General features: G+C 33.2%; 1 long non-coding RNA gene across 1 annotated transcript; it reads left to right on the top strand.

Moving 5' to 3' along the window:
• Window positions 1-378: 378 nt before the first annotated feature.
• On the top strand, window positions 379-3,121 carry LOC134693167 (uncharacterized). Its single transcript, XR_010102348.1, has 2 exons — window positions 379-543; window positions 2,619-3,121. It is a non-coding gene; the product is annotated as an uncharacterized LOC134693167 (long non-coding RNA).
• The last annotated feature ends 2,432 nt before the right edge of the window (window positions 3,122-5,553 follow it).

The following is a 5,553-nucleotide window of genomic DNA, read 5'->3' as shown; positions in this document are numbered from 1 at the left end:
ACTTTACCGATTTTAAGCAAATAAAGGTAATTTTCCTATACTTATTTATGACCCTTATTAACATAGCAAGGACTATCGTAAACTCGTCATAGACACCAGCATTAAATTGTGTACACCAGACGCTGGAACATAAAAATGTTAAAAAGGACAACTACAGTGCGAATTTTAATATTTCTATTTTAGAAGAGTGATGGGAGAACCAAACTGTTAATAATTATGTGCTTTTCAAAAATCAGTTAAAGAAATCACCTTCGATTATACCACCAGTAATATTAGGGGCGAGCTGAAACCCGCCTCTTGGTGCAAGATTTTCTCGCTTTGTTGAAAACCCTTTGGTGGCATAGGATTATTTTTTTTCTCTTTGGTTGGGTTGTTTGTCTCTTTGACACATTCCCAGTTTCCATTCTTTAACTAAGTAATTATAAACGTACAGTATTATGATAAATTGTTTGTACTTTTAGGGCTCACCAGTAAAACTGGAGAAAGCTGAGGTATTGGAGAGAACAGTTGAATACATAAAAAGATTAAAAACTGGATCTGCAGGTAAGATGGTGTAAAGTTTATATAAATCCCAGTTGCAATCAATGGGTTGATTTTTCTTCGGGTAGTTTCTAAGTGGCCAGTTGAGCCTTCGGATGTGGGATTTTCTGTCTGTAGTGAAAACCCATTGATTGGTCTGTTTTCTGCTCTTTGGTCGGGTTGTTGTCTCTTTGACACATCATCACTTCCCGTCTCAATTTTATCTCAGTCTTTGATTGTATCAAAAATACTGGATGTTTTGATACAGTTCATTTACTACTTCGTACATAACGACCAATTTCAAGCAGATTAGACAAAACATTTGGCGCCGAAAGAGTTGAAAAGCACTTATTTGAAAAACAAAAGAAAAAGTAAAATACGTAAATCAAACCAGAAGTACAAAGTTAGCATATTATAATCAAACAGATTTTATGTGCACCGATTGCTATTTCAGTCTAGGAAGACATGGCTTATTTAACTGTTAAAACTAGGATTCGAACTACCTATCATAAACTGTGAGATCTGTTAGATTGGTACATAGGGGTTTCATTTTCTTTCTATGAGTATTTTTGTGTGCTTAATAGAGATTTTACAAATCAGCTGTTTTTTGTTTCTTCAATTGATGTACTGGTGAACTATTGTTAAAAAATAAAAGTTGGTTAATCAGTCAAGACATGCTTAACTTGGCCACATTATTTATTTGCCTGTCCACATTATTTATTTGCCTGTCCACTGTTCAAAGCAAGGAGCCGTAGTCTTGTAGTTTTCGTTATCTATGATCAGTCATAAGTTATACATGTTTAAAAGGTTGTAAGTTTTAATCAGGCCGTAAGTTCTCTGTATTCTATATTGGGTCTTATAATGCGTACTTAACGGTATGGGTTAAGGTTCCACTAAAGTCAAAATATAGGACACTTCATAAACATCTAAACTTTGCCTGTATTTTTCAACCTATAATGAATAAAGTCATAAACTATGAGAACATATGTTCATTTAAACATACTTTATATATACACATTGTGTAAATTGTAAATAAACTTAAAATTGTTATGTTGTGGCCAAACCGGTTCTTGGGGTGAACACTAAATTTTCAAAAAAATCTGCAGGCCTGCAAGACGACTGAATTTGCGTAAAATTGGTATGCTGATTTGTCACATACATATGTTTTAATGGCATATTTGTCCAATTTCTGTATTGTACCTTCGATATTCGTTCACTTAGATACATGAAATTAACTGAAACTCGAAAATCAATACATTTTATAAAAAATCAACATCCGCTTGCCCTGCATTACATGTAATAGTCTTCGTTCATACCAATTTTAAGCAAATTAAGCCATCTTGCAGGCCTCCAGATTTTTTTGGAAATTGAGTGTTCACCCCAAAAACCGGTTTGTCCACCACATAACAATTTCAAGTTTATTTACAATTTATACAGTGTGTATATGTAAAGTATGTTTAAATGAACATATGTTCTCATAATTTATGACTTTATTCCTTATAGGTTGAAAAATACAGGCAAAGTTTAGATGTTTATGAAGTGTCCTATATTTTGACTTTAGTGGAACCTTAAGTTGATCATTGTTTGATGTCAACGTAAAAATGAAAATGTTGTACTGTATTCCTGCATAAAATTTATATGTTACGATTAAATAATTTAAAAAAACAATTATACTTGCCGGCCCATGCTAAAAACAACCCCAATATTTCTATTCTTCTCCTCAGCATTTCTAAAAGATCTTTGAATTAAATGGTTGATTAACATTTAAAAAATAACATGCATCAGAGAAGTGATATAAAAACAAGAGATAACAGTAATTTCCAAAAATATGGATGGAAAAAAACAACAACAGACAAACAAAAACTAACAACACGTGGTCCAGTTTGCATGACTTGATTCAGTTGATGCAGTTTAACCAGTTTTATCATAGGCAATGTGTTAAGAAACCAAAAAATACTCTAAAACACTGCGTTCTTCATCAAGGCAATTGCAGAAGATCTTTCAGTTAGGAGCTATTTTTTGTATAAACAATAAACACTTCAGTTTGACAAACAACATAAACCATAAACCAAGTATCACGATGCGTTTTCCATTTTCAGACATTACCTCAACTTATTTGTTTGGATACATGAAATGCCTGGATACTATTGGTCGATATCTGGATGATGCTCATATACCACAGTCAGTATTGTACAATATCCAATCATACCTGTTATCCAATGTAAACTCAAGAAACCATTCACCTCCCGACGAAACAAACAATGATGACGATTTACATGGTTGTATGAATCATCAGACTCGGGATGAACCACAACAGAGGCACGTGGGAATTGAAAATGCTATTTCGTCGTCGGTAATTGAAGTATTTTGTAAAACCGAAGATGAAGACATTGACGATAGACCTACCGTATCAGTTTGTTATCAAGGAAATCATATCGTTAATAATGAAGGAGTTTGGAGACCGTGGTAGTGTAATTGAAACATAAATACTCTCTTCAAGAATTCAGTTCAATATATTGGTGCTTTCATACAAATCTTGGTGCAACGTTTAGTGCAGTAAATGATTCTGTTTTTGTTATGTTTATTAAAATTTTGCAATTTTTTTGTTATCTAACTTTCAGTTTGGACGATTTTTTAAAGAATGCATTCCAAGAAGTTGATTATATTAAATTTAGTTTGTGGAAACACGAATATTCGTTAGTTGAAATAACAAAAATCCCGAACTCTTAAGGAAATTTAAACCGAAAGTCTTTTAAAAAATGTCAAAATTAAAAGCCCAAACACATCAAACGAATGGAAAACAATTGTCATATTCCTGACTTGGTACAGACATTTTCTTATGTAGAAAATGTTGGATACACCTGGTTTAAAAGCTAGATAAACATCTCATTTGTATGACAGTCGCATTGAATTCTATTATATTAACAACAATGAGTTAGCAAAACAAACAGTCATAATAAGTAAACACGTAAAAATATTGAAAGATAAGAAATTAAAACTGACCATAGCACAATAATACAATTACGTGATTTACAAGTACCTAGCCACGTCATAATTATATAATAAAAACTAGAGTATTATAAAGAGTAAAGTTTAAAAATTAACAAGGACTAACAAAGGGAACTTTATCTTAACACGTAATAAAGATGATAAACAATGTCAGTACCTAGAAACTATACTTCTAGTTCATCATGTATTATTTGTGAAGCTGAAACAGAAAATTCATCAACAAGGTATTGGTATCACCCAACGAACTTTTTTAGAAACAGGACGAGACATTCTTTGAAATATCCTTGGTCTATCAACTTTCTGCTCAGACACTGGTGACGTTTTATAAATTCTGAGGAGTAGAGTAACTTCGATTACTCTTAGATTGGTATTTTCTGTCATAAGTTTTTAACGTCATTGAGTGATGTACAGTTTAACCTTTTTATTTGAAATTTTTGTGCTTTGTGCTACTGCGGCTGCCGATATGATGAGTCAGGAGTCATGCTAGCAGCTAGAAGTTGCCGCGCGCAATCTATGATTTTATTTTTCGTAAAGTGCTATTTACTTGAATCAGACTATTATCAATTTTCTATTTTTTTCAAGCACTTTTAAAGCATACTATTTGGGGTGATTTTTGTGCATTGTTGCACGGTAGTGTTCATTGCAACTTTCAATAAGCTTTATGGAGCTATGACTTGCTGAGTAAAAACAAACCTCCAGAAATTCCCCCCATCAACTGCACGCGACAAATCTTAACAAATGAACGTCAATTTAAATTTCGACTAAAGGATTAACCCGAATAATTCATTCGGTATATTCCGCTGAGTCTAAATGATTACTTCATGACTGGCAAGAAGGATAACTCGATTATGGGGATGGACAGAATTATTCAGGTTACTTCAGAGAATAAAACAAATGTTTTATGCCGTGTATTTGTATGAGTAAAAACTAAGTATTAACCTTCATGTAGTAAGAAAAAGTCTGGAAGTTACTTGTGAATAGAGGTAGGTGACATATCTTATCGTCAGCAGTTTGCGAATACGATTATTTTCTTTATAAAAATCCGTGTGAATACAGATACGACTATCAGGTTTTGTAGTTTTATCTTAGTTATTTTGCTGAAAATGGGATCTAAACCGTTGAAAAGCAAGTATCGTTGACATGCAAATATGAAAGATTTTAAAGATATCAACAAGAACTATAGAATAGGTAATATGTTCAACTGAGAGAATAAACAAAATAAGGATATTTGCATGAAGTATATATGAAGCCTGATTTCTGGAGAAATCTATCACTATGATCCGTTTTGATTGCTTACCCTATTTTTTTCAGTATAACGGAACTATAAACATGCCGTACAGTGGGAGGTAGAGCATATGCTTTTAACCCAAAATTTTCTTCAGAAAATGCCTGACTTGCCAAGTCAGGATAATGGCAGTTGTTTTTCACTTGTTATGTTGATTGGTATACTTGCCAAGTCAGGATAATGGCAGTTGTTTTTCACTTGTTCTGTTGATTGGTATACTTGCCAAGTCAGGATAATGGCAGTTGTTTTTCACTTGTTCTGTTGATTGGTATACTTGCCAAGTCAGGATAATGGCAGTTGTTTTTCACTTGTTCTGTTGATTGGTATACTTGTCAAGTCAAGATAATGGCAGTTGTTTTTCACTTGTTCTGTTGATTGGTATACTTGCCAAGTCAGGATAATGGCAGTTGGTTTTCACTTGTTCTGTTGATTGGTATACTTGTCAAGTCAAGATAATGGCAGTTGTTTTTCACTTGTTCTATTGATTAGTATACTTGCCAAGTCAGGATAATGGCAGTTGTTTTTCACTTGTTCTGTTGATTGGTATACTTGCCAAGTCAGGATAATGGCAGTTGTTTTTCACTTGTTATGTTGATTGGTATACTTGCCAAGTCAGGATAATGGCAGTTGTTTTTCACTTGTTCTGTTGATTGGTATACTTGTCAAGTCAAGATAATGGCAGTTGTTTTTCACTTGTTCTGTTGATTGGTATACTTGCCAAGTCAGGATAATGGCAGTTG

This window comes from Mytilus trossulus, chromosome 12 (genome assembly GCF_036588685.1).
Source record: "Mytilus trossulus isolate FHL-02 chromosome 12, PNRI_Mtr1.1.1.hap1, whole genome shotgun sequence".
NCBI classification, from domain to species: domain Eukaryota; kingdom Metazoa; phylum Mollusca; class Bivalvia; order Mytilida; family Mytilidae; genus Mytilus; species Mytilus trossulus.
This window is presented reverse-complemented; position numbering and strand designations above follow the sequence as displayed.